At 54.2% G+C, this 19,355-nt stretch overlaps 4 non-coding genes and 3 pseudogenes across 4 annotated transcripts; all 7 read left to right on the forward strand.

Annotated features, from left to right (window-relative positions):
- The first annotated feature begins 2,190 nt into the window (after positions 1–2,190).
- Positions 2,191–2,309, forward strand: LOC123629558. Its single transcript, XR_006732107.1, has one exon. It is a non-coding gene; the product is annotated as a 5S ribosomal RNA (ribosomal RNA).
- Positions 2,310–3,485: 1,176 nt separating this feature from the next.
- On the forward strand, positions 3,486–3,617 carry LOC123629566 (annotated as a pseudogene).
- Positions 3,618–7,083: 3,466 nt separating this feature from the next.
- Positions 7,084–7,202, forward strand: LOC123629559. The gene has a single exon (XR_006732108.1). It is a non-coding gene; the product is annotated as a 5S ribosomal RNA (ribosomal RNA).
- A 4,781-nt stretch (positions 7,203–11,983) lies between these two features.
- LOC123629560 lies at positions 11,984–12,102 on the forward strand. The gene has a single exon (XR_006732109.1). It is a non-coding gene; the product is annotated as a 5S ribosomal RNA (ribosomal RNA).
- A 1,177-nt stretch (positions 12,103–13,279) lies between these two features.
- LOC123629567 lies at positions 13,280–13,411 on the forward strand (annotated as a pseudogene).
- A 3,459-nt stretch (positions 13,412–16,870) lies between these two features.
- LOC123629561 lies at positions 16,871–16,989 on the forward strand. Its single transcript, XR_006732110.1, has one exon. It is a non-coding gene; the product is annotated as a 5S ribosomal RNA (ribosomal RNA).
- A 1,177-nt stretch (positions 16,990–18,166) lies between these two features.
- Positions 18,167–18,298, forward strand: LOC123629569 (annotated as a pseudogene).
- The last annotated feature ends 1,057 nt before the right edge of the window (positions 18,299–19,355 follow it).

Below are 19,355 nucleotides of genomic sequence, written 5' to 3' on the forward strand. Positions count from 1 at the left end.
CTCTGTTATATGACTGTCTCATTGAGGTAGTTTGTTATTTTCACAGTTTATATAATACGTGTGGAACCATTGTGGATGCATTCTGGGTAACTTGTGTGCCAGGGGAAACCTTCTGTTTGGGGAATACTCCTTGCTGACACAGGAAGCTGCAGTTCATCAGCACTGCTATAGAATGGCACTGCACGAAGCAATCGAAATATCTTTATCCGATCTTTGACTAGGTCCGTGTACACAGGGCTCCCGTGAGTATTACCCTAGACGATTCCTGGTCACACGTGCCCTATCTTCTCTCTGGTACGTGCTCCTCAGAGAATACGCTTGCTCCTGAATGACGCCAGTGTGGATTCATATCCATTTATGCTACATTGTTTTCCAAATGGTTCTATCACTTCACCTCCCGTATCAGCAGGGTGTGGGTAAGAGTTTTCCTCCCAGCCAACACAGCGATCGGTTTTTTAAGTTTCCTCAATCTGGTGAGTTTGAAACTACACCTTGCTTCATTGTTTATTTCCTATTTCCCTGATTAATAGTGAGGATACAGTGCCAAATGCGTATGAAGCATATTACACATAGATATTCTGTAATAGTAATATCTTGCCAAGTATATGCGCTACAGATGCCTTGTCCTGTTTGCGGCTTGTTTTTTACCCTCTTCGTGGTATCTTTTGACACCTTTTATTATGGGAAATTTGAAATAGAAACAAAAACAGACAGAATAGTAGAATACATACTCACTACCCTGACTCAAGAAATCACCAACCCTTGGCCAGCCAGATCTTGTTTCTTTTATACCCCTCCTACCTTAAGTTCATGATCCCCTTAGTAATATCCCTCCATCGATAAAGGGTCAATATGTTTCTATCAAAGGTGGAGGCTTTCTTTCCTTTTTCAGTGTAATCACAGCCACATTATTCCATCTAAACATTTAACCGTATTAGAGATAACAGCAAGTACTCGATGTCTGCGTTTCCCTGAGACACATACACTCACTTCAGTTTCTTTGAATCCAGTGCAAATACAGTGCATACATGGTGATGGGTTGAGATGTCTTTTGAAAGAGTGTCCACACATCCCAACTAGTTGGGGGCGGCCCCGGCTGTCACCATTTCCCTTTGTTTCCTACCGCTGTCCACAGTGACCCGAGTCAGTTTTGCCGCTGTGAGGGGTGTAATCGTGGATTTAAGCATATTTAATGTGTTTCGATATCTTGCAATTATTATACTTACTGGTGATCAGACTGTCCTGTGTTTGGCAAACGGGAGTCTACTCATTCTGGTTCCTGTGTCTTTTGACGTGACCCTCGTCCTGTTGGATGTCATAGCATCCACGCTTCCCAGCATAAGAAGCGTCCATTTCCCGCCCCAGACTTGAAGTCAGCCTATGTCTCCAGTAGGTCTTAGGACCGTTTAATAACAATGGTTTGTGGAGACCACGACCTAGATGCTGGTGAAATGCACTGCTGTTGAGTTTGCACCTATTTCTCAGCACTTTCCATGGGAAACAACTAAAAACTAAACAATAAAATAGAATTAGATTAAAAAACTAAAGAAAAATACATTGAGCTTACACTGAGAATCCAAATGGAAACTGAGAAATTAGAGGCTTTTTACTCTATACTTTATCGATTTCACCTCTTTCTCTCACACCCAAATTCCCAGTTCTCAAAGACACCCACAGCATTCGCTCTTTGCGTGATGCCACAGAATAATCGTATCCATTCACCGTATCACCGTGGACTACTTGCTACTGCGCCAAGGAGGAAAGGCGAGGAAGGAACTTTCTACTTTCCTGGCTCCACTGTGACAATCTAAGAGCTGCTGTCAGCCGAAGCCAGTCTGCTCATGTCCGGGGAGCTCGGAGCCATGTCCCACTCCTTTGGAATATTTCCCTGAGCCTTCATGTGGGCTCCTGCCGTCTGTAGAATCTGACAAGTCACACGTTGTCCTCCCGTTTGTGTCCTCCGTGCTTTGAAGAGATGTCCTATTGGTCTTTGATTTTTGCTGTCATTTGTATATGTGTCTGCGGCAAAGTGTTGCTTCTGTGCTGTGTAGCAGCTGCCGAGCAAGGCTTTGAAGGCTACGGGGCTGCAGGACGGCGCGGGGGTGTCGGGGGTGGGGGTCGGGGCGCTGGGCCCGGAGGGCCACGTCGCAGCAGCTCGGCCTCTTGAGGCGTCCGGGGCCAGCCGCCGCCGTCTACGGCCATACCACCCTGAACGCGCCCGATCTCGTCTGATCTCGGAAGCTAAGCAGGGTCGGGCCTGGTTAGTACTTGGATGGGAGACCGCCTGGGAATACCGGGTGCTGTAGGCTTTTGCCTCTTCTTTTGTCCCGCCCGCCGGCCCGTGGGGGGTCGGGGGGGTGGGGGGCCCCCCGCGCTCCGCGCCCGCCCCCCCTTTCGCGCTCGGCCCCCGGCCCCCCCGGCGCGGCCCGCTGCCCCCGCCCGGGCCTTCCTCCCCTCTCCCCCGCTGCAGCAGCACCGCCAGGCGGCGGCGGCGGCGGCAGCAGCAGAGCGTCCCAGCCCTTCCGTTCGGCCGGCAGCCGAGCCCCAGCCCTGGGCCCCACACGGGGCCGGGCCGGGCGGCGGGATCCCTAAGTGCCGCTGGGTCTCTTCTCCGGCCCCGCCCCGCACTCCGGGACATCCCCTGCACCCGGCGCGGGACAGCCCACGGCGGCAAACCGTGCCCTGGGCCCCCGGACCCCCAGCCCACCGTGGACTTCCTCTCCGCCGCACACCCGGGCCTCGGGCCCGGGCCTCACGCCGGGCGGGCTCCTCGCCGCCGCCGGGGCTCCGGAGAGACACACCGGCGCACCGCACAGGGCAAGTCGCCGGCCACCCGGGCAGAGAGGACACACGCGGAGCACTCCCACCCAAACCCAAACGACCCACCGGCCCCCCGACCCGTGGCAACCCACCCCAAACCCCACCCCACGGTGCAACAGGATAGCCGGCTCTGGCCCCACCGCCCCCCGCCCCCGGCCCCGCCCCCGCGCGGGGCCTGCTGCCACACGCAGGCCCTGACGGGAATCGGGGCAGAACGGTCCTCCCCAGACGGGGGTGGGGTGGCGCGGTGGGGGGGACACTGCACGTCTTCAGGACCTCCGGGTGAAGGACCAGCGGCAGCCACGGCCCTGCCTCCTTGTCCTGGCCCTGCCCGCAAGCCCCTCCCCGCCGTGCCCTGGCGCGAGGCGGCGGAGGGCCCTCTCGCGCGCACTCTCGGGCTCTGGCCCTCCGCCCCCACGCGTGGAAGTCTGTCCCTGCGCGCGTGCCCGTGGGTCTGCTCCTTGGGATGTGCGACGGCGGTGCGTCCGCGGTTCGGGTGGGGCAGGGGGGTGCGCGCGAGACCCGTCAGGCTCCGCCTGCGCCCGCCCCCCCATAGGGGCAGGTGGGCTAGCGAAGGGCCAGGGCGGCGGGAGGGACCCGACTGGGCAGGGAGGGACGCGTAGCAGCAGCTCGGCCTCTTGAGGCGTCCGGGGGCGGCCGCCGGCCTCTGTGGCCATACCACCCCGAACGCAACGCGCCCGCCCGCCCGATTCCCTCTGATCTCGGGAGCTAAGCAGGGTCGGGCCCGGTTAGTACTTGCATGGGAGACCGCCTGGGAATACCGGGTGCCCTAGGCTTTTTGCTGTGCCTCTTTTTCTGTCCCACCCCCCTGGGCTGGAAACGGGGGGGGGGTGGGGTGGGGTGGCCCGGGGCCCCTCCGCCCTCCGCGCCCGCCCCGGCTCCCGCCCCCGGCCGGCCCGGACCCTGTCCCGTGGCCCCTGGAGAGAGGGTCAGGTTTGACATGTGGAGGCTCAGTCCCCGAGGCTGTCGCCCCTCAGACACCTGCCGCAGGTCCGGGCCTCCGGAACTTCTGACGGACCGGCTCTGAATTCAGGACAAATTCTAAGGTTGTCCAAGTAGACGACCACGTTACCCTATGAGAGGAGAAATTTGATCCTATCCATATATGCAGAAGAATAGAATCTGAACAGTTGGCCATTCGTTCACGATAAAATAATTTAAGAATCCAGAAGAGAAGACATCTAGAAACTCTTTTCAAAAGTCTAAATCCTTAGAAAATAGTCTTAAGGATTCAGAAGTAAAAACATTCTTTGGAAAGTCACGAGCAAGACCAGGGTGTTGATAATGAGATTCTTCTGGTCAATACTGCAACAGACGCTCTAAAATACACACTAAAACAAGGGAAAAACACTAATAATAGGTGGGAAAGGAAAAATCACCTTGTTCATTGTCCTCACCTCCTACGGTTCTCAAAATACACTGTTTGCCCCTAGGCATGGGAGACCTGTAGAAAGCCTAGGTGAGTCCCGCAAGACAGCTCTACATGAAATCAACGTTCAATCGATAGTTTCGATATTTCTTATTTCCTAGCAAATACACAATAATGAATGCAATTTTTTAAAAGGATCACAGTCAAAGTCACAGAGAATCTACACAGCACCTACGGGAAAAACGTGCCAACTTAGATGGAAAACTTAGTAACAAACATAAAATGATGGCCCAAATCGATGGAGAGGCTATACTGTATTCCTCGATAGATGGACACAGAGCCCCCAAACTAATCATTTCCCCCCAAATTAATAAATAATCAAATTTAAACAGGGTTTATAACTAGAAACTTACAATCTGTTTCTTTCTCCTTTTCTTTTAATTAGGGAAATGGACATGTTGAAGAAGAATAATAATAATATTATTATTATTATTAGATTAAATCGAGTTAACTGTACCAACACTCTACCACTCACCTTATAAAACTGGGAGTTTATTCATAGGTCGCAAGCCGCTGTGTATCTTTTCCTGAATGGCATGCAACCAAAGAAACACTTCTCCCCAACAAATCCCATCTCGACTGTCAGCATTTTGCTTGCTTTTCCTTTTAAAGTTTTTGCTCTCTGTTATATGACTGTCTCATTGAGGTAGTTTGTTATTTTCACAGTTTATATAATACGTGTGGAACCATTGTGGATGCATTCTGGGTAACTTGTGTGCCAGGGGAAACCTTCTGTTTGGGGAATACTCCTTGCTGACACAGGAAGCTGCAGTTCATCAGCACTGCTATAGAATGGCACTGCACGAAGCAATCGAAATATCTTTATCCGATCTTTGACTAGGTCCGTGTACACAGGGCTCCCGTGAGTATTACCCTAGACGATTCCTGGTCACACGTGCCCTATCTTCTCTCTGGTACGTGCTCCTCAGAGAATACGCTTGCTCCTGAATGACGCCAGTGTGGATTCATATCCATTTATGCTACATTGTTTTCCAAATGGTTCTATCACTTCACCTCCCGTATCAGCAGGGTGTGGGTAAGAGTTTTCCTCCCAGCCAACACAGCGATCGGTTTTTTAAGTTTCCTCAATCTGGTGAGTTTGAAACTACACCTTGCTTCATTGTTTATTTCCTATTTCCCTGATTAATAGTGAGGATACAGTGCCAAATGCGTATGAAGCATATTACACATAGATATTCTGTAATAGTAATATCTTGCCAAGTATATGCGCTACAGATGCCTTGTCCTGTTTGCGGCTTGTTTTTACCCTCTTCGTGGTATCTTTTGACACCTTTTATTATGGGAAATTTGAAATAGAAACAAAAACAGACAGAATAGTAGAATACATACTCACTACCCTGACTCAAGAAATCACCAACCCTTGGCCAGCCAGATCTTGTTTCTTTTATACCCCTCCTACCTTAAGTTCATGATCCCCTTAGTAATATCCCTCCATCGATAAAGGGTCAATATGTTTCTATCAAAGGTGGAGGCTTTCTTTCCTTTTTCAGTGTAATCACAGCCACATTATTCCATCTAAACATTTAACCGTATTAGAGATAACAGCAAGTACTCGATGTCTGCGTTTCCCTGAGACACATACACTCACTTCAGTTTCTTTGAATCCAGTGCAAATACAGTGCATACATGGTGATGGGTTGAGATGTCTTTTGAAAGAGTGTCCACACATCCCAACTAGTTGGGGGCGGCCCCGGCTGTCACCATTTCCCTTTGTTTCCTACCGCTGTCCACAGTGACCCGAGTCAGTTTTGCCGCTGTGAGGGGTGTAATCGTGGATTTAAGCATATTTAATGTGTTCGATATCTTGCAATTATTATACTTACTGGTGATCAGACTGTCCTGTGTTTGGCAAACGGGAGTCTACTCATTCTGGTTCCTGTGTCTTTTGACGTGACCCTCGTCCTGTTGGATGTCATAGCATCCACGCTTCCCAGCATAAGAAGCGTCCATTTCCCGCCCCAGACTTGAAGTCAGCCTATGTCTCCAGTAGGTCTTAGGACCGTTTAATAACAATGGTTTGTGGAGACCACGACCTAGATGCTGGTGAAATGCACTGCTGTTGAGTTTGCAACCTATTTCTCAGCACTTTCCATGGGAAACAACTAAAAACTAAACAATAAAATAGAATTAGATTAAAAAAACTAAAGAAAAATACATTGAGCTTACACTGAGAATCCAAATGGAAACTGAGAAATTAGAGGCTTTTTACTCTATACTTTATCGATTTCACCTCTTTCTCTCACACCCAAATTCCCAGTTCTCAAAGACACCCACAGCATTCGCTCTTTGCGTGATGCCACAGAATAATCGTATCCATTCACCGTATCACCGTGGACTACTTGCTACCTGCGCCAAGGAGGAAAGGCGAGGAAGGAACTTTCCTACTTTCCTGGCTCCACTGTGACAATCTAAGAGCTGCTGTCAGCCGAAGCCAGTCTGCTCATGTCCGGGGAGCTCGGAGCCATGTCCCACTCCTTTGGAATATTTCCCTGAGCCTTCATGTGGGCTCCTGCCGTCTGTAGAATCTGACAAGTCACCACGTTGTCCTCCGTTTGTGTCCTCCGTGCTTTGAAGAGATGTCCTATTGGTCTTTGATTTTTGCTGTCATTTGTATATGTGTCTGCGGCAAAGTGTTGCTTCTGTGCTGTGTAGCAGCTGCCGAGCAAGGCTTTGAAGGCTACGGGGCTGCAGGACGGCGCGGGGGTGTCGGGGGTGGGGGTCGGGGCGCTGGGCCCGGAGGGCCCACGTCGCAGCAGCTCGGCCTCTTGAGGCGTCCGGGGCCAGCCGCCGCCGTCTACGGCCATACCACCCTGAACGCGCCCGATCTCGTCTGATCTCGGAAGCTAAGCAGGGTCGGGCCTGGTTAGTACTTGGATGGGAGACCGCCTGGGAATACCGGGTGCTGTAGGCTTTTGCCTCTTCTTTTGTCCCGCCCGCCGGCCCGTGGGGGGTCGGGGGGGTGGGGGGCCCCCCGCGCTCCGCGCCCGCCCCCCCTTTCCGCGCTCGGCCCCCGGCCCCCCGGCGCGGCCCCGCTGCCCCCGCCCGGGCCTTCCTCCCCTCTCCCCCGCTGCAGCAGCACCGCCAGGCGGCGGCGGCGGCGGCAGCAGCAGAGCGTCCCAGCCCTTCCGTTCGGCCGGCAGCCGAGCCCCAGCCCTGGGCCCCACACGGGGCCGGGCCGGGCGGCGGGATCCCTAAGTGCCGCTGGGTCTCTTCTCCGGCCCCGCCCCGCCACTCCGGGACATCCCCTGCACCCCGGCGCGGGACAGCCCACGGCGGCAAACCGTGCCCTGGGGCCCCCGGACCCCCAGCCCACCGTGGACTTCCTCTCCGCCGCACACCCGGGCCTCGGGCCCGGGCCTCACGCCGGGCGGGCTCCTCGCCGCCGCCGGGGCTCCGGAGAGACACACCGGCGCACCGCACAGGGCAAGTCGCCGGCCACCCGGGCAGAGAGGACACACGCGGAGCACTCCCCACCCAAACCCAAACGACCCACCGGCCCCCCGACCCGTGGCAACCCACCCCAAACCCCACCCCACGGTGCAACAGGATAGCCGGCTCTGGCCCCACCGCCCCCCGCCCCCGGCCCCGCCCCCGCGCGGGGCCTGCTGCCACACGCAGGCCCTGACGGGAATCGGGGCAGAACGGTCCTCCCCAGACGGGGGTGGGGTGGCGCGGTGGGGGGGACACTGCACGTCTTCAGGACCTCCGGGTGAAGGACCAGCGGCAGCCACGGCCCTGCCTCCTTGTCCTGGCCCTGCCCGCAAGCCCCTCCCCGCCGTGCCCTGGCGCGAGGCGGCGGAGGGCCCTCTCGCGCGCACTCTCGGGCTCTGGCCCTCCGCCCCCACGCGTGGAAGTCTGTCCCTGCGCGCGTGCCCGTGGGTCTGCTCCTTGGGATGTGCGACGGCGGTGCGTCCGCGGTTCGGGTGGGGCAGGGGGGTGCGCGCGAGACCCGTCAGGCTCCGCCTGCGCCCGCCACCCCCATAGGGGCAGGTGGGCTAGCGAAGGGCCAGGGCGGCGGGAGGGACCCGACTGGGCAGGGGAGGGACGCGTAGCAGCAGCTCGGCCTCTTGAGGCGTCCGGGGGCGGCCGCCGGCCTCTGTGGCCATACCACCCCGAACGCAACGCGCCCCGCCCGCCCGATTCCCTCTGATCTCGGGAGCTAAGCAGGGTCGGGCCCCGGTTAGTACTTGCATGGGAGACCGCCTGGGAATACGGGTGCCCTAGGCTTTTTGCTGTGCCTCTTTTTCTGTCCCACCCCCCTGGGCTGGAAACGGGGGGGGGGTGGGGTGGGGTGGCCCGGGGCCCCCTCCGCCCTCCGCGCCCGCCCCGGCTCCCGCCCCCGGCCGGCCCGGACCCTGTCCCGTGGCCCCTGGAGAGAGGGTCAGGTTTGACATGTGGAGGCTCAGTCCCCGAGGCTGTCGCCCCTCAGACACCTGCCGCAGGTCCGGGCCTCCGGAACTTCTGACGGACCGGCTCTGAATTCAGGACAAATTCTAAGGTTGTCCAAGTAGACGACCACGTTACCCTATGAGAGGAGAAATTTTGATCCTATCCATATATGCAGAAGAATAGAATCTGAACAGTTGGCCATTCGTTCACGATAAAATAATTTAAGAATCCAGAAGAGAAGACATCTAGAAACTCTTTTTCAAAAGTCTAAATCCTTAGAAAATAGTCTTAAGGATTCAGAAGTAAAAACATTCTTTGGAAAGTCACGAGCAAGACCAGGGTGTTGATAATGAGATTCTTCTGGTCAATACTGCAACAGACGCTCTAAAATACACACTAAAACAAGGGAAAACACTAATAATAGGTGGGAAAGGAAAAATCACCTTGTTCATTGTCCTCACCTCCTACGGTTCTCAAAATACACTGTTTGCCCCCTAGGCATGGGAGACCTGTAGAAAGCCTAGGTGAGTCCCGCAAGACAGCTCTACATGAAATCAACGTTCAATCGATAGTTTCGATATTTCTTATTTCCTAGCAAATACACAATAATGAATGCAATTTTTAAAAAGGATCACAGTCAAAGTCACAGAGAATCTACACAGCACCTACGGAAAAACGTGCCAACTTAGATGGAAAACTTAGTAACAAACATAAATGATGGCCCAAATCGATGGAGAGGCTATACTGTATTCCTCGATAGATGGACACAGAGCCCCCAAACTAATCATTTCCCCCAAATTAATAAATAATCAAATTTAAACAGGGTTTATAACTAGAAACTTACAATCTGTTTCTTTCTCCTTTTCTTTTAATTAGGGAAATGGACATGTTGAAGAAGAATAATAATAATATATTTATTATTATTAGATTAAATCGAGTTAACTGTACCAACACTCTACCACTCACCTTATAAAACTGGGAGTTTATTCATAGGTCGCAAGCCGCTGTGTATCTTTTCCTGAAGGCATGCAACCAAAGAAACACTTCTCCCCAACAAATCCCATCTCGACTGTCAGCATTTTGCTTGCTTTTCCTTTTAAAGTTTTTGCTCTCTGTTATATGACTGTCTCATTGAGGTAGTTTGTTATTTTCACAGTTTATATAATACGTGTGGAACCATTGTGGATGCATTCTGGGTAACTTGTGTGCCAGGGGAAACCTTCTGTTTGGGGAATACTCCTTGCTGACACAGGAAGCTGCAGTTCATCAGCACTGCTATAGAATGGCACTGCACGAAGCAATCGAAATATCTTTATCCGATCTTTGACTAGGTCCGTGTACACAGGGCTCCCGTGAGTATTACCCTAGACGATTCCTGGTCACACGTGCCCTATCTTCTCTCTGGTACGTGCTCCTCAGAGAATACGCTTGCTCCTGAATGACGCCAGTGTGGATTCATATCCATTTATGCTACATTGTTTTCCAAATGGTTCTATCACTTCACCTCCCGTATCAGCAGGGTGTGGGTAAGAGTTTTCCTCCCAGCCAACACAGCGATCGGTTTTTTAAGTTTCCTCAATCTGGTGAGTTTGAAACTACACCTTGCTTCATTGTTTATTTCCTATTTCCCTGATTAATAGTGAGGATACAGTGCCAAATGCGTATGAAGCATATTACACATAGATATTCTGTAATAGTAATATCTTGCCAAGTATATGCGCTACAGATGCCTTGTCCTGTTTGCGGCTTGTTTTTTACCCTCTTCGTGGTATCTTTTGACACCTTTTATTATGGGAAATTTGAAATAGAAACAAAAACAGACAGAATAGTAGAATACATACTCACTACCCTGACTCAAGAAATCACCAACCCTTGGCCAGCCAGATCTTGTTTCTTTTATACCCCTCCTACCTTAAGTTCATGATCCCCTTAGTAATATCCCTCCATCGATAAAGGGTCAATATGTTTCTATCAAAGGTGGAGGCTTTCTTTCCTTTTTCAGTGTAATCACAGCCACATTATTCCATCTAAACATTTAACCGTATTAGAGATAACAGCAAGTACTCGATGTCTGCGTTTCCCTGAGACACATACACTCACTTCAGTTTCTTTGAATCCAGTGCAAATACAGTGCATACATGGTGATGGGTTGAGATGTCTTTTGAAAGAGTGTCCACACATCCCAACTAGTTGGGGGCGGCCCCGGCTGTCACCATTTCCCTTTGTTTCCTACCGCTGTCCACAGTGACCCGAGTCCAGTTTTGCCGCTGTGAGGGGTGTAATCGTGGATTTAAGCATATTTAATGTGTTTCGATATCTTGCAATTATTATACTTACTGGTGATCAGACTGTCCTGTGTTTGGCAAACGGGAGTCTACTCATTCTGGTTCCTGTGTCTTTTGACGTGACCCTCGTCCTGTTGGATGTCATAGCATCCACGCTTCCCAGCATAAGAAGCGTCCATTTCCCGCCCCAGACTTGAAGTCAGCCTATGTCTCCAGTAGGTCTTAGGACCGTTTAATAACAATGGTTTGTGGAGACCACGACCTAGATGCTGGTGAAATGCACTGCTGTTGAGTTTGCACCTATTTCTCAGCACTTTCCATGGGAAACAACTAAAAACTAAACAATAAAATAGAATTAGATTAAAAAACTAAAGAAAAATACATTGAGCTTACACTGAGAATCCAAATGGAAACTGAGAAATTAGAGGCTTTTTACTCTATACTTTATCGATTTCACCTCTTTCTCTCACACCCAAATTCCCAGTTCTCAAAGACACCCACAGCATTCGCTCTTTGCGTGATGCCACAGAATAATCGTATCCATTCACCGTATCACACCGTGGACTACTTGCTACTGCGCCAAGGAGGAAAGGCGAGGAAGGAACTTTCTACTTTCCCTGGCTCCACTGTGACAATCTAAGAGCTGCTGTCAGCCGAAGCCAGTCTGCTCATGTCCGGGGAGCTCGGAGCCATGTCCCACTCCTTTGGAATATTTCCCTGAGCCTTCATGTGGGCTCCTGCCGTCTGTAGAATCTGACAAGTCACACGTTGTCCTCCCGTTTGTGTCCTCCGTGCTTTGAGAGATGTCCTATTGGTCTTTGATTTTTGCTGTCATTTGTATATGTGTCTGCGGCAAAGTGTTGCTTCTGTGCTGTGTAGCAGCTGCCGAGCAAGGCTTTGAAGGCTACGGGGCTGCAGGACGGCGCGGGGGTGTCGGGGGTGGGGGTCGGGGCGCTGGGCCCGGAGGGCCACGTCGCAGCAGCTCGGCCTCTTGAGGCGTCCGGGGCCAGCCGCCGCCGTCTACGGCCATACCACCCTGAACGCGCCCGATCTCGTCTGATCTCGGAAGCTAAGCAGGGTCGGGCCTGGTTAGTACTTGGATGGGAGACCGCCTGGGAATACCGGGTGCTGTAGGCTTTTGCCTCTTCTTTTGTCCCGCCCGCCGGCCCGTGGGGGGTCGGGGGGGTGGGGGGCCCCCCGCGCTCCGCGCCCGCCCCCCCTTTCGCGCTCGGCCCCCGGCCCCCCCGGCGCGGCCCGCTGCCCCCGCCCGGGCCTTCCTCCCCTCTCCCCCGCTGCAGCAGCACCGCCAGGCGGCGGCGGCGGCGGCAGCAGCAGAGCGTCCCAGCCCTTCCGTTCGGCCGGCAGCCGAGCCCCAGCCCTGGGCCCCACACGGGGCCGGGCCGGGCGGCGGGATCCCTAAGTGCCGCTGGGTCTCTTCTCCGGCCCCGCCCCCGCACTCCGGGACATCCCCTGCACCCGGCGCGGGACAGCCCACGGCGGCAAACCGTGCCCTGGGCCCCCGGACCCCCAGCCCACCGTGGACTTCCTCTCCGCCGCACACCCGGGCCTCGGGCCCGGGCCTCACGCCGGGCGGGCTCCTCGCCGCCGCCGGGGCTCCGGAGAGACACACCGGCGCACCGCACAGGGCAAGTCGCCGGCCACCCGGGCAGAGAGGACACACGCGGAGCACTCCCACCCAAACCCAAACGACCCACCGGCCCCCCGACCCGTGGCAACCCACCCCAAACCCCACCCCACGGTGCAACAGGATAGCCGGCTCTGGCCCCACCGCCCCCCGCCCCCGGCCCCGCCCCCGCGCGGGGCCTGCTGCCACACGCAGGCCCTGACGGGAATCGGGGCAGAACGGTCCTCCCCAGACGGGGGTGGGGTGGCGCGGTGGGGGGGACACTGCACGTCTTCAGGACCTCCGGGTGAAGGACCAGCGGCAGCCACGGCCCTGCCTCCTTGTCCTGGCCCTGCCCGCAAGCCCCTCCCCGCCGTGCCCTGGCGCGAGGCGGCGGAGGGCCCTCTCGCGCGCACTCTCGGGCTCTGGCCCTCCGCCCCCACGCGTGGAAGTCTGTCCCTGCGCGCGTGCCCGTGGGTCTGCTCCTTGGGATGTGCGACGGCGGTGCGTCCGCGGTTCGGGTGGGGCAGGGGGGTGCGCGCGAGACCCGTCAGGCTCCGCCTGCGCCCGCCCCCCCATAGGGGCAGGTGGGCTAGCGAAGGGCCAGGGCGGCGGGAGGGACCCGACTGGGCAGGGAGGGACGCGTAGCAGCAGCTCGGCCTCTTGAGGCGTCCGGGGGCGGCCGCCGGCCTCTGTGGCCATACCACCCCGAACGCAACGCGCCCGCCCGCCCGATTCCCTCTGATCTCGGGAGCTAAGCAGGGTCGGGCCCGGTTAGTACTTGCATGGGAGACCGCCTGGGAATACCGGGTGCCCTAGGCTTTTTGCTGTGCCTCTTTTTCTGTCCCACCCCCCTGGGCTGGAAACGGGGGGGGGGTGGGGTGGGGTGGCCCGGGGCCCCTCCGCCCTCCGCGCCCGCCCCGGCTCCCGCCCCCGGCCGGCCCGGACCCTGTCCCGTGGCCCCTGGAGAGAGGGTCAGGTTTGACATGTGGAGGCTCAGTCCCCGAGGCTGTCGCCCCTCAGACACCTGCCGCAGGTCCGGGCCTCCGGAACTTCTGACGGACCGGCTCTGAATTCAGGACAAATTCTAAGGTTGTCCAAGTAGACGACCACGTTACCCTATGAGAGGAGAAATTTGATCCTATCCATATATGCAGAAGAATAGAATCTGAACAGTTGGCCATTCGTTCACGATAAAATAATTTAAGAATCCAGAAGAGAAGACATCTAGAAACTCTTTTCAAAAGTCTAAATCCTTAGAAAATAGTCTTAAGGATTCAGAAGTAAAAACATTCTTTGGAAAGTCACGAGCAAGACCAGGGTGTTGATAATGAGATTCTTCTGGTCAATACTGCAACAGACGCTCTAAAATACACACTAAAACAAGGGAAAACACTAATAATAGGTGGGAAAGGAAAAATCACCTTGTTCATTGTCCTCACCTCCTACGGTTCTCAAAATACACTGTTTGCCCCTAGGCATGGGAGACCTGTAGAAAGCCTAGGTGAGTCCCGCAAGACAGCTCTACATGAAATCAACGTTCAATCGATAGTTTCGATATTTCTTATTTCCTAGCAAATACACAATAATGAATGCAATTTTTAAAAAGGATCACAGTCAAAGTCACAGAGAATCTACACAGCACCTACGGGAAAAACGTGCCAACTTAGATGGAAAACTTAGTAACAAACATAAATGATGGCCCAAATCGATGGAGAGGCTATACTGTATTCCTCGATAGATGGACACAGAGCCCCCAAACTAATCATTTCCCCCAAATTAATAAATAATCAAATTTAAACAGGGTTTATAACTAGAAACTTACAATCTGTTTCTTTCTCCTTTTCTTTTAATTAGGGAAATGGACATGTTGAAGAAGAATAATAATAATATTATTATTATTATTAGATTAAATCGAGTTAACTGTACCAACACTCTACCACTCACCTTATAAAACTGGGAGTTTATTCATAGGTCGCAAGCCGCTGTGTATCTTTTCCTGAAGGCATGCAACCAAAGAAACACTTCTCCCCAACAAATCCCATCTCGACTGTCAGCATTTTGCTTGCTTTTCCTTTTAAAGTTTTTGCTCTCTGTTATATGACTGTCTCATTGAGGTAGTTTGTTATTTTCACAGTTTATATAATACGTGTGGAACCATTGTGGATGCATTCTGGGTAACTTGTGTGCCAGGGGAAACCTTCTGTTTGGGGAATACTCCTTGCTGACACAGGAAGCTGCAGTTCATCAGCACTGCTATAGAATGGCACTGCACGAAGCAATCGAAATATCTTTATCCGATCTTTGACTAGGTCCGTGTACACAGGGCTCCCGTGAGTATTACCCTAGACGATTCCTGGTCACACGTGCCCTATCTTCTCTCTGGTACGTGCTCCTCAGAGAATACGCTTGCTCCTGAATGACGCCAGTGTGGATTCATATCCATTTATGCTACATTGTTTTCCAAATGGTTCTATCACTTCACCTCCCGTATCAGCAGGGTGTGGGTAAGAGTTTTCCTCCCAGCCAACACAGCGATCGGTTTTTTAAGTTTCCTCAATCTGGTGAGTTTGAAACTACACCTTGCTTCATTGTTTATTTCCTATTTCCCTGATTAATAGTGAGGATACAGTGCCAAATGCGTATGAAGCATATTACACATAGATATTCTGTAATAGTAATATCTTGCCAAGTATATGCGCTACAGATGCCTTGTCCTGTTTGCGGCTTGTTTTTTACCCTCTTCGTGGTATCTTTTGACACCTTTTATTATGGGAAATTTGAAATAGAAACAAAAACAGACAGAATAGTAGAATACATACTCACTACCCTGACTCAAGAAATCACCAACCCTTGGCCAGCCAGATCTTGTTTCTTTTATACCCCTCCTACCTTAAGTTCATGATCCCCTTAGTAATATCCCTCCATCGATAAAGGGTCAATATGTTTCTATCAAAGGTGGAGGCTTTCTTTCCTTTTTCAGTGTAATCACAGCCACATTATTCCATCTAAACATTTAACCGTATTAGAGATAACAGCAAGTACTCGATGTCTGCGTTTCCCTGAGACACATACACTCACTTCAGTTTCTTTGAATCCAGTGCAAATACAGTGCATACATGGTGATGGGTTGAGATGTCTTTTGAAAGAGTGTCCACACATCCCAACTAGTTGGGGGCGGCCCCGGCTGTCACCATTTCCCTTTGTTTCCTACCGCTGTCCACAGTGACCCGAGTCAGTTTTGCCGCTGTGAGGGGTGTAATCGTGGATTTAAGCATATTTAATGTGTTTCGATATCTTGCAATTATTATACTTACTGGTGATCAGACTGTCCTGTGTTTGGCAAACGGGAGTCTACTCATTCTGGTTCCTGTGTCTTTTGACGTGACCCTCGTCCTGTTGGATGTCATAGCATCCACGCTTCCCAGCATAAGAAGCGTCCATTTCCCGCCCCAGACTTGAAGTCAGCCTATGTCTCCAGTAGGTCTTAGGACCGTTTAATAACAATGGTTTGTGGAGACCACGACCTAGATGCTGGTGAAATGCACTGCTGTTGAGTTTGCACCTATTTCTCAGCACTTTCCATGGGAAACAACTAAAAACTAAACAATAAAATAGAATTAGATTAAAAAACTAAAGAAAAATACATTGAGCTTACACTGAGAATCCAAATGGAAACTGAGAAATTAGAGGCTTTTTACTCTATACTTTATCGATTTCACCTCTTTCTCTCACACCCAAATTCCCAGTTCTCAAAGACACCCACAGCATTCGCTCTTTGCGTGATGCCACAGAATAATCGTATCCATTCACCGTATCACCGTGGACTACTTGCTACTGCGCCAAGGAGGAAAGGCGAGGAAGGAACTTTCTACTTTCCTGGCTCCACTGTGACAATCTAAGAGCTGCTGTCAGCCGAAGCCAGTCTGCTCATGTCCGGGGAGCTCGGAGCCATGTCCCACTCCTTTGGAATATTTCCCTGAGCCTTCATGTGGGCTCCTGCCGTCTGTAGAATCTGACAAGTCACACGTTGTCCTCCCGTTTGTGTCCTCCGTGCTTTGAAGAGATGTCCTATTGGTCTTTGATTTTTGCTGTCATTTGTATATGTGTCTGCGGCAAAGTGTTGCTTCTGTGCTGTGTAGCAGCTGCCGAGCAAGGCTTTGAAGGCTACGGGGCTGCAGGACGGCGCGGGGGTGTCGGGGGTGGGGGTCGGGGCGCTGGGCCCGGAGGGCCACGTCGCAGCAGCTCGGCCTCTTGAGGCGTCCGGGGCCAGCCGCCGCCGTCTACGGCCATACCACCCTGAACGCGCCCGATCTCGTCTGATCTCGGAAGCTAAGCAGGGTCGGGCCTGGTTAGTACTTGGATGGGAGACCGCCTGGGAATACCGGGTGCTGTAGGCTTTTGCCTCTTCTTTTGTCCCGCCCGCCGGCCCGTGGGGGGTCGGGGGGGTGGGGGGCCCCCCGCGCTCCGCGCCCGCCCCCCCTTTCGCGCTCGGCCCCCGGCCCCCCGGCGCGGCCCGCTGCCCCCGCCCGGGCCTTCCTCCCCTCTCCCCCGCTGCAGCAGCACCGCCAGGCGGCGGCGGCGGCGGCAGCAGCAGAGCGTCCCAGCCCTTCCGTTCGGCCGGCAGCCGAGCCCCAGCCCTGGGCCCCACACGGGGCCGGGCCGGGCGGCGGGATCCCTAAGTGCCGCTGGGTCTCTTCTCCGGCCCCGCCCCGCACTCCGGGACATCCCCTGCACCCGGCGCGGGACAGCCCACGGCGGCAAACCGTGCCCTGGGCCCCCGGACCCCCAGCCCACCGTGGACTTCCTCTCCGCCGCACACACCGGGCCTCGGGCCCGGGCCTCACGCCGGGCGGGCTCCTCGCCGCCGCCGGGGCTCCGGAGAGACACACCGGCGCACCGCACAGGGCAAGTCGCCGGCCACCCGGGCAGAGAGGACACACGCGGAGCACTCCCACCCAAACCCAAACGACCCACCGGCCCCCCGACCCGTGGCAACCCACCCCAAACCCCACCCCACGGTGCAACAGGATAGCCGGCTCTGGCCCCACCGCCCCCCGCCCCCGGCCCCGCCCCCGCGCGGGGCCTGCTGCCACACGCAGGCCCTGACGGGAATCGGGGCAGAACGGTCCTCCCCAGACGGGGGTGGGGTGGCGCGGTGGGGGGGGACACTGCACGTCTTCAGGACCTCCGGGTGAAGGACCAGCGGCAGCCACGGCCCTGCCTCCTTGTCCTGGCCCTGCCCGCAAGCCCCTCCCCGCCGTGCCCTGGCGCGAGGCGGCGGAGGGCCCTCTCGCGCGCACTCTCGGGCTCTGGCCCTCCGCCCCCACGCGTGGAAGTCTGTCCCTGCGCGCGTGCCCGTGGGTCTGCTCCTTGGGATGTGCGACGGCGGTGCGTCCGCGGTTCGGGTGGGGCAGGGGGGTGCGCGCGAGACCCGTCAGGCTCCGCCTGCGCCCGCCCCCCCATAGGGGCAGGTGGGCTAGCGAAGGGCCAGGGCGGCGGGAGGGACCCGACTGGGCAGGGAGGGACGCGTAGCAGCAGCTCGGCCTCTTGAGGCGTCCGGGGGCGGCCGCCGGCCTCTGTGGCCATACCACCCCGAACGCAACGCGCCCGCCCGCCCGATTCCCTCTGATCTCGGGAGCTAAGCAGGGTCGGGCCCGGTTAGTACTTGCATGGGAGACCGCCTGGGAATACCGGGTGCCCTAGGCTTTTTGCTGTGCCTCTTTTTCTGTCCCACCCCCCTGGGCTGGAAACGGGGGGGGGGTGGGGTGGGGTGGCCCGGGGCCCCTCCGCCCTCCGCGCCCGCCCCGGCTCCCGCCCCCGGCCGGCCCGGACCCTGTCCCGTGGCCCCTGGAGAGAGGGTCAGGTTTGACATGTGGAGGCTCAGTCCCCGAGGCTGTCGCCCCTCAGACACCTGCCGCAGGTCCGGGCCTCCGGAACTTCTGACGGACCGGCTCTGAATTCAGGACAAATTCTAAGGTTGTCCAAGTAGACGACCACGTTACCCTATGAGAGGAGAAATTTGATCCTATCCATATATGCAGAAGAATAGAATCTGAACAGTTGGCCATTCGTTCACGATAAAATAATTTAAGAATCCAGAAGAGAAGACATCTAGAAACTCTTTTCAAAAGTCTAAATCCTTAGAAAATAGTCTTAAGGATTCAGAAGTAAAAACATTCTTTGGAAAGTCACGAGCAAGACCAGGGTGTTGATAATGAGATTCTTCTGGTCAATACTGCAACAGACGCTCTAAAATACACACTAAAACAAGGGAAAACACTAATAATAGGTGGGAAAGGAAAAATCACCTTGTTCATTGTCCTCACCTCCTACGGTTCTCAAAATACACTGTTTGCCCCTAGGCATGGGAGACCTGTAGAAAGCCTAGGTGAGTCCCGCAAGACAGCTCTACATGAAATCAACGTTCAATCGATAGTTTCGATATTTCTTATTTCCTAGCAAATACACAATAATGAATGCAATTTTTAAAAAGGATCACAGTCAAAGTCACAGAGAATCTACACAGCACCTACGGGAAAAACGTGCCAACTTAGATGGAAAACTTAGTAACAAACATAAATGATGGCCCAAATCGATGGAGAGGCTATACTGTATTCCTCGATAGATGGACACAGAGCCCCCAAACTAATCATTTCCCCCAAATTAATAAATAATCAAATTTAAACAGGGTTTATAACTAGAAACTTACAATCTGTTTCTTTCTCCTTTTCTTTTAATTAGGGAAATGGACATGTTGAAGAAG

Source organism: Lemur catta, unplaced genomic scaffold (assembly GCF_020740605.2).
Source record: "Lemur catta isolate mLemCat1 unplaced genomic scaffold, mLemCat1.pri scaffold_174_ctg1, whole genome shotgun sequence".
NCBI classification, from domain to species: domain Eukaryota; kingdom Metazoa; phylum Chordata; class Mammalia; order Primates; family Lemuridae; genus Lemur; species Lemur catta.